Source organism: Podarcis filfolensis (assembly GCF_964270895.1).
Source record: "Podarcis filfolensis genome assembly, chromosome: 5".
NCBI classification, from domain to species: domain Eukaryota; kingdom Metazoa; phylum Chordata; class Lepidosauria; order Squamata; family Lacertidae; genus Podarcis; species Podarcis filfolensis.
In genome coordinates, this window is record NC_139608.1 from 9777412 (window position 1) to 9787412 (window position 10001).

A 10001-nucleotide genomic window follows, 5' to 3' on the forward strand; every position below is an offset into this window, starting at 1 on the left:
CTTTAATTTGGAATCAGTGTTTAATTTTTGTGTGTGTGCGGAACTAAATGCATAAGTTCTAGAGGGGTTTGACCAACTTCTGAAGGATACAAGCTTATAATGGATATTTCTCATTTCTGTCTTGTTAACAAGTATATAAATAAGAGGAGGCTTCGGTAATTGGCTCAGAGTTACTAATGAATTAATTAACTTCGGTCTATTTTACCTAACCTTTAATAATAAGAGTCTTTTTATTTTATTTTTTGGTCTAGCAATAGGCCTGACAGGCTGAAAAAAACAGACATACAGCAGAGCTCTTGAAAATTAATGAGAAACGAGGAAAGAATCAATGTACATTCTGCTTGCGGAGGACTGACACAAAAAAGACACAATAAACCATGAACAAACACAGTCAGTTTAAAAAAATAGGTTAGGAAAAGTGGGCAAATTCAATTATAGAAGTAATTAGAAGATATAGGGCAAGGCTGCCGTTTGGGACCGTGCCAGAAAACATGAATTAATACGAGTGAATAGAAAGCACCCATGTAGTAATTAAGAGGCAATCACCTATGGCAATGAATACCTGAAAACAGGCTGGGGGGGAGGAAACCCTAATAATTCAGTGATCAAAAATATTTTAGATGATTAATATGGCAAATTTGCTTTAAAAGACTAATTTCAGGAAAGATATCAAGACAATAGTGTGCTGTATGTTCCTCCTGGCATTTTTATAGCTAATTAAATTTTATAATTTGCAACAATGTTCAAGAGCATTAGCTGAAAAACACTGGAAGTGAAGCTTATGGTACTAGGGCTTTGCAATAGCTGCCCTCAAATCAATAGCTCAAACCAGCTCAACTTGCTTTAAAAGTATACTTAATACACTTAATAAAATATACTTAATAAAATATACTTATTTTAAATGCAAAGAGAAGACTTCAGTTGTTTCAGATCCTTAGACTACTTCATACATTATATTTTTACGGTGCACATCTTAGACAAATGTGCACACAAAACAACACAAAGTGTGGAAGTGACAAAAAAATGTATACATGTGATGCAAAAAAATGTGTTTGCAGGTACTATATATATATATATATATATATATAGAGAGAGAGAGAGAGAGAGAGAGAGAGAGAGACATAACACCACTTGATGGCAAATTCAGGTTTGCCTCTGTAGCATATGATATAGTCCTAAGAAGAGAGATACTATTATATAAATAATATTTACATCCTCGTTTTTAATCATTTATCACAAAGGAAGCAGGAGTGAGTGTGTGGGCTCTCCCTAACCTCTGCACATGAAGCCATAGATGAGAGTGGCCTCTATGAGCATGCATAGAGCCTGTACAGATGATCAGTATCCCTGGCATCACCATGATTTCAAGCCCTATAACATGTATATATAGTTGTATACACAGGAAGCTTGTTCCTATCTCAGCCACAACGTGCAGAGTTTAAGGGCAGGATCAGCTGCTATGGTACCTCATCTCCCTAAATGCATGAGAGGAGCTCAGTGTATTGAAGAGGAATAGTAATAGAGGTTACCAGAGCATAGATGACAGAAGTTAGGTAACCCCTGACCAGATAGGGGTGCAGTTGAGCCACTAGCCAAGGCTGATGGAAGGCACTCAGTCCCACTGAGGCCACCTGAGCCTCAAGTGACAGCAGAGAACCCAGGAGTACTCCCCAGCAACATAACCGCTCCTTCAGAGGGAGTGTAACCCCACCAAGAGTAGTCTAGGGAATCACCCACTATCACTGCCTCAGTCTTATCTGGATTGAGCTTCAGTTTGTTGTCTCTCATTCAATCTGTTACTGAGGCAAGTAACAGCACATCTACTGCCACACGTGCAGATGTAAAGGAGAAGCAGAGCTATGTGTCATCAGCATATTGCTGACAACATGCTCCAAAACCCTGGATGACCCCACTCAGTGGTTTTATGTAGATGTTAAATAGCATATAGGGGATAAAACTGAAGAAGAAGAAGAGTTTGGATTTGATATCCCGCTTTATCAGTACCCAAAGGAGTCTCAAATCAGCTAACATTCTCCTTTCGCTTCCTCCCCCATAACAAACACTCTGTGAGGTGAGTGGGGCTGAGAGACTTCAGAGAAGTGTGACTGGCCCAAGGTCACCCAGCAGCTGCATGTGGAGGAGCGGAGACGCGAACCCGGTTCCCCAGATTATGAGTCCATCACTCTTAACCATTACACCACACTGGCTCCACTGAGGAACCCTGAGGAACCCCACACTGAAAGCTTCACGGGGTCGAAGACCACTTCTCAAGCATCACCTTCTGGAGACTACCATCCAAGAAAGAACAGAATGACTGCAAAGCAGTGCCACCCACTGTTAACTCAGGCATGGTCAATAGTATCAAAAGTCATTGAGAGGTCAAAGAGAATTAACAGGGACATATTCCACCCCCTTCTCCTGACAGGTAACCACACAGGGCAACCAAAGCAGTTTCTGTGCCAAAACTGGGCCAAAACCCAGATTGAAATTGATCTATTAAATCAGTTTCTTTCAAGAGCATCTGGATCTGGCCAATGACCACCTATTCAACAGTCTTGCCCAAGGAGACAACTGGTTGGTAATTATTTAGATTTTCTGGATCCAGGGAGAGCTTTTTAAGGAGTTGTCTTACCACTGCCCCCTTCAAGCAGGCAGAGACCACCTCCTCTCACAAGGAGGCGTTAATCAGCCAGCTGTCCCCTCCCTGCTAGTTTTTAGAGGGGCAAGGGTCCAGAGCGCAAGCAGCCACTCTGACCAATCCAAGTCACGGTGCAAACAAGTCATAGTGAACTACCATCAGTTCTGCCACCTCCTAAGTACTGTTTCTCATCTTAACCCCTTTCAAATACATCCAGTCAATGAGGAGTCCACTAAACTGGATCCTTAACAGACCATTAAGTTATGGCTATAATTTGCTAGTCTGTACTTTTAATTTACAAGCAGAGTTTGTGTGAATTTCTGAAACTAGAACTGAGGAATTCCTTATGTACCTTGTTTTGAGTCTGGGATCCATTCCGGAGCCCTGGACGCTCGACGAAAGGGACGCCCGACAAAGCACTGTTCTGCGCACACGTGATTTAGCGCTTCTGCACATGCACGAGAGGCAAAACTGGAAGTAATCCATTCTGGTACTTCCGGCTTTGCCGTGGACATTCCATGAAATGAACGCTAAATGGGGTGGACTCACAACGAGGTACTACTGTAATTTTCAATTCTGTGCCTGAAAAGCAACATGAGAACCAGTACTACAACTACTAATTTTGTTACAAACAGAGCTATGTTAGGAGTGGATTGGGACTGGTGGTATTTTTAAGGTGGTATTCTAATGACAAAGCACCATGGAAGTTTACATAATTCTGTTCACTAATTAGATATTATTTGGAGGTAGCTGGCAAATGCTGACCTATGCCCCCCCCCCACCTTTCTCTCCCATAGCATTACTTGCTATCATCACACACAGTGCTTCACCATGAGCCATAAGCAGCAATCAATGAACTGGAGCAGGAAAATATTTAACAAACTGGCTGTGATCTTAAGGTAAAGAACTGAAGGAAGTTATTTATTTTAAGAAAGATAATTATTCCATCTCCTTCTTCTCTGAGCAACTACTTGTATCCTTCATTGGAAGGTGAAAAACATCTCTAACTTTGTGTACCCACAGTGGCATAGCGTGGGTTGTCAGCACCCGGGGCAAGGCAAGTAATTTGTGCCCCCTAACCCATGGATTTGCGCCCCCTAACCTGTGGATTTGCGCCCCCTAACCCTAACCCCCAGATGTTGCGCCCGGTGCGGCCGGCCCCCCCTGCACCCCCCACGCTACGCCACTGTGTACCCATCCAAGTAAACCATTCCTTGATTGGAAGCTAGAGCAAAAGTGGTGCAAGACCCAGTGTGTATGTATGAAGCTCCTGGGCTGCCCAGATGACAACATTCCCATCTCGGCCTCACTGATGTGGTCCAAAGGAAAGCACAGCAATACGTTTGGCACTAGCTTGGCTGCAGGAGTTGCCGGAAGGAGGTGTACAAGGCACCATCCAACCATCTTAGGGACTCCACTCTGGATTTGTGTTGGGTTTATTCCTTAGCCTTTTCTTCTCCTGAAGAAATCCAGGAAGGCAGCAGAGGTTTAAGACCAGAATTTTCCTTATTCTAGATGAGCTACCTTCCCAGGTTGATGAGTCCCATCTGCCCCTCACTTCCTTCTTGACCGCTGGACCCACTACTTGTCTCATCCATTCAATCTGCCTGGGCCTGACTTTGCATGCAGGGGAAGTCCCTAACTCACTAAAGGTCTGAGACCCATCAGCTACTCTCACCTGGTTTAGCTGGCCAGACAAAGCCATTTCTTGGGTGTGGCTGGTGTTGCATGGTGACAGCTTCTAGGAGTGACAGGTGAGAGCTGAGTGCAGGGTGGGGACCAAAGGCAGACACTGTACCCCAGAAGGAGCACAATGTGTCCCCCACCAGGGGTACTACCCCTCCCCTAACAACCCATACACCCCAAGTGTAATTCTTTATTAACATCACCATCGACAACATCTTCCTAAGAGCCCTGCTGGATCAGGCTAAAGGCCCATATCATCATCATTACCCACCCATCATCTAATCCAGCATCCTGTTCTCATGGTGCCCAGCCAGATGTCTATGGAAAGGTGACAAGCAACAGCATTCTCCCAACAGCAACGGATATACAGAGGATTACTATATCTGACAGTGGAGATTGTAAACATAGGGTAGTCATATCCTACTTTTCTAAGGATAGTCCTGTATGTAACAATGTAAGAATGCACGAAGTATCTGATGGATCAATTCAATGGCCCTTCTAGTCCAGCATCCCACCAACCAGATGACTGTGGGATACCTGTGAGCAGGACCTGATCACAACAGCACTCTGCCTTCCTGGGGTTTCACGCAACTAGTATTCAGAAGCATACTGCTTCCGACAGTGGAGGCAGAACATAGCAATCATGACTTGTAGTTATTGATAGCCTTATATACTGGAATACAGCCATTGCTGTATCTTGTAAATTCCATAGTATAACTATCCACTATGTGAAGTAGTACCTTCTTTTGTCTGTCCTGAAATTCTAACGAGCAGCTTCATTGTGTCTTTGTCCACTTTCTCTATACTATGCATCATTATATACACCGCTCCCATATTCCACCCTTACTAACGTTTCTTCAAACAAACTTATCAACATTATTTAAAAATAGTGGGTAGCCATAGTTTTCCCCCACTGGAAAGGGGCAGTGTGTCCCGATTCACTGCTTGGGGAGAAATGTGAAGTGCTGCCTTGCTTGGCTGCACTGCCCGCCCTGCGGCATCTGCCGCTGGCACCAGTGCTGCCTTGCCGTTGCCACTGGCAGAGAAACGCCAAATTTTACTGAGAAATATCTTGCCAAAATCTCACGAGATCGCTCACACTCCATCAGATCGTGTGAGATTTTGGTGAGATTGAGGAAATTGGCGCCAATGCTGGTGGCAGAGGCGGTGAGGTGGGTGGGGCACCCATGAGGCATCACCTGGGGGGCTTCTACCAACTGAGGCGGCTGCTTCACCCCGCCTCATGAGTGGGCTGGCCCTGCCCATTGTGTTGCATCCAATAGTGGCTGGGGAAGCCCAGCCAGATGAGCAGGGTATAAATAATAATAATAATAATAATAATAATAATAATAATAATAATAATTATTATTATTATTATTATTATTATTATTATTAAGCCATCGGGGGTCTGTTGGCACAACAGGCTTTTCATTTCCTCTCCTCCCTCCATGGACCTCTAATCTGCTCCAGGGGGTCTCAGTATATCTCCTAGTATAGCTGTAAGATAACCCTGCTTGAAATCCTGGGTAGCTGCTGCTGGTCAGTGTAGACAATATATACAGTGGTACCTCGGGTTACATACGCTTCAGGTTACATACGCTTCAAGTTACAGACTCCGTTAACCCAGAAATAGTACCTTGGGTTAAGAACTTTGCTTCAGGATGAGAACAGAAATAGCGCGGTGGCAGCGCGGCTGCAGCGGGAGGCCCCATTAGCTAAAGTGGTGCTTCAGGTTAAGAACAGTTTCAGGTTAAGAACGGACCTCCGGAACGAATTAAGTACGTAACCAGAGGTACCACTGTATCTGGATAAACTAATGGTTTTACTCAGTATAAGCTAGTTTCCTATCCTATGCTGGGTACTTTTTTCACAAACCACAAAGTCTGGGGGTCAATATTATTAATCATTTATCTATCACTTTGATGTTATCAGAAGAACATCTTCACATTTATGCATTTATTAAAGGGGTGGTGAAACATTTGGGCTGCATTGCCTCATTTGCACCCTTCTGGGGGCTGTGTGCCAGAAATGGATGTGGACAGCCAGAGGCTCCACCCTGGCAAACAATAGTCAATAGCAGAGTTCAAGAACACTGCCTAGGCAGGCAAAAACAATAAAGGAGAACGTGAAGCAAGACCAAAGGGCTAGACAGAGAAACCTAGAGGGCCACATTTGGGCCCCAGGACTGAGTGTCCTCACCCCTGCTTTAGAAGTAGGCAGAAAAAGGTTGTCCTTTCCTTCCATTCTGCAGTTTTAATCTGAAATCTTAGGCGCAGTATTGCATCCCGAGCTCAGAAACTGTTCGCACTAATGAAATTCCCTGTCATAAAATGTACCGTATTTTTTGCTCTATAGGACTCACTTTTTCCCTCCTAAAAAGTAAGGGGAAATGTGTGTGCGTCTTATGGAGCGAATGCAGGCTGCGCAGCTATCCCAGAAGCCAGAACAGCAAGAGGGGTTGCTGCTTTCACTGCACAGCGATCCCTCTTGCTGTTCTGGCTTCTGAGATTCAGAATATTTTTTTTCTTGTTTTCCTCCTCCAAAAACTAGGTGCGTCTTGTGGTCTGGTGCGTCTTATAGAACGAAAAATACGGTACCTAGAACAATAGGAATTTTGAACACTGCTTATCATAAAATCATAGAATTCTGAATCCAGACAAGGAGAAACTACTTATACATCTGGGGCTGGCATGATTGCAAGGATCTGATGGAAGACCATCCATCGTCCACTTGATGGGCTCTCATTCCGTGTTTTGGGGTTTTTTTTGGTTTTGGTTTTTTGGTCAGGGTGAACTCCTTTAGGTTTCATTTCTCCCGTGATTAACCCATGAGGTGGGGAATGCAGGTTTATGTATGGTAGCCAACGTTTTCCTTGTCAAAGGATACTTCATGAAGCTAGCATTGCTATCCAACTAATTTCAATACACACTTCAGCTATTAACCCCTGACTGCATAGTAGTTGGATTTACTCACTACTAGCTTCCATTAGATGGACTAACTGCCACCAGTGGATGCATTTGGTAGCAGAACAGCTCTACTCCAAATACCCAGGTTGATCATCATTTATAAGAATCAGAGGCAATTATTGTGAGCACGCCCCTTTTCAGGCGTCAAAACCAGAGGGCACACAAAACTGCTGGTAACTAATCACATTTGAGTGAGGTACAAATCAGAAGGTTTTTTTGCATAAGAAATAAACTGAATGGTAGCTATTTTTCATAATGATATTGGTTCATTTCTTAACAGGCATGTCTGGCACAACACTTTGGTCCTTCTAGAGGCATACAATAATCTGGATTATCGTTGACTGTGCTGCCCTAAAATATAGCCTCATCCAGTTTGAAATATTCTGGTATAAATTATCCCGATTATGCCAGAGATGGAGTAGATGCCCTTCAGGGATGTTCCAGTCCTCCAGGCCTATAATTCTAATTACAGAAACAAGGAGCATCAATTGAAGTGGGCAGCACTTTAATCTCATCATCACCATTATTGTCATCCTATCATTAGGTTCATAGACACTGACAAAGCAAAAGCAGCTAACCACTGAATCGAATATTTTGTTATCATGTGTCTGAAGCACTTTTCAAGGATCCCAACAGAGCAGATATGCAAAAATGAGCAATTTTTTAAAAAGTGAATGAAAAAAAGAGGTGCCCACCCACATGCACACACATGTTCTAAATATTCTATGAAACATTTCATTTTTTAGGAATTCCACAATGTTCAACTTTCACAAGAACAGTTACCATATGCAATAAATAGAACTTATTGCTCATGTATGCACAAAAACCCTTGCTAAGTGAACAAAACCATGATACAGAAGCATGCCCAATAACTTTTCTAAGAAGTTGGATGTCCAAGGAATGTGTGATTATATAATCCCAAAATCTATTTCAATTATGTTATATATTGTTTTCAGTATTTTCCCACACTGCTCATTCCCAGCCATGTTCTGGGACAATTTCAGTATATCAGTCTGAACATTTCATTCATCAATAACTTGTAAATAAATAGGAGTCTTTCTTTAATGCTTGTCAAAATAATGCATTGCACTTTTTTTTTAAGATGAAGGCTACAGCTTTATCTGAAACTATATTTCTATAGTATGCACCTATTACACTTCCAAATATTTTAAACATATATTATTTACAGGATTATTATGCTATTTATATTTTTACTCAACAATTCATAGGGTTGTATCCAATGTATCAGAGAAGATTCACCAAAGTTAATTAACATGACTAACTTAGGTTCTTTGATTTCAATGGGTCATCTCTGAGTGGACCATAGTTAGCTACAACCCATGATTCTGAATTACATGTTCACAATAAACATGTTGAGACACAAATATTGGTGGTGTAAATTACATTGCCTTTTCTGTAAATTAAAATAGCCAGTTAAAATTTACTGTGAGATTTTTTAGCGTGTGGGGGTGGGTGGCTGCTGGAAAGATCAAAACAAAGGTCAAAAGTCACAGTGGATAATAGCTGATGGTTTTGATAGTGCTAATTATATATTACAGCAAGGGAAAGTTAGAAAGGGAAATATGAGTGCTAGGAAAAAGACAAACATCCCAAATGCTGAATTTAAAAGAAAGAAAAATAAAGGGAGGAAAACTTTAAATGTCTTTGTAGTTCACTGTCATGAATCAAAGACATAATGAAGCCTGAATTAAAAATGTCAGTTTCTGTGAATGTTGATAACTTGGCTCTTTGTTGTGCAAGTCAAAATGTGTCTATTTGATGGGTTAAAATGACAGTCTGAAAATGGGAGATGGAAGAGCTAAGAAAGGGGGGAAGAAAGCCCACCAAAAAAAGACATCTTAAAAGTAGGCCCATAATGTAGTACTTTAAGGAGAAGACCTGTAGGGTAGGAGGCAGTATCTTTAGGAAGTAACCAAGCAGCACTAAAAGGCAATGTCCGTGGCCAATCAAAACTATTTCTCTAGCTGCTGGGGCTCTTGCATCTCTCTCTTTACACTAGACTGGAAACCCTTTGTACTAATTGCCAGACTGTACCAGATTTTCTGGTTCAGTTCCATCCTATAATTGACTGACAATGATGGGCAAGGAAGGGGAAAAACTCAAACTCACCACTCCAAGCAGAGGGTCAGAAATGGTTTCACAGGGAGCGCATCATTGCTTGCCACTAAATACAGGGGTTAAGAAAGCATCATTTGCCCTCTCCTCTAATTCCTGGGGTAAAGGGGTGAAAGAACAAGACTGGATAGGACAAGAATAGGATCTTACAGACCTGCAGTATGCCCTCTGCAAACAACAACAACAAGCTTTCGTTACAAGCAGGAATGCTTGCAAGCTGCCAGCATGAAACTATGATGATGAGGATGTTGTTGTTATGTTTTGCCCACAATTGCAAATAGCCATAACTGACCTCCCATGCACATTTGCAGTTCTAAAGTTACAAAACTCTAAATATGTCTTAAGCTTGAACAGTAGCAAGCATTTGCTAGTATAGACATTTCTTTTATTTGAACTTCAAACAATCCTTGTGGATTCTGCAAATAAATGGTTTCCTATCAACCCCCCCCCCCCACGCAAATAAAAGGCAGATAACTTGCAATTTCTTATTCTTGCTAGCTATCTTCTAACTGGTTACTATTCTTATATCATTCTTTATTCTCCATATATAGTACAAATGACAGTAATGTGGCTTA

At 42.1% G+C, this 10001-nt stretch overlaps 1 protein-coding gene across 1 annotated transcript in view; it reads right to left on the bottom strand.

The window, feature by feature from the left end:
• LOC310763263 (uncharacterized protein) overlaps window positions 1–10001 on the bottom strand; it is a gene marked incomplete at its 3' end in the record, with an annotated part of 435273 nt that overhangs the window by 150636 nt on the left and 274636 nt on the right. The gene's annotated exons all lie outside the window — the stretch shown is intronic.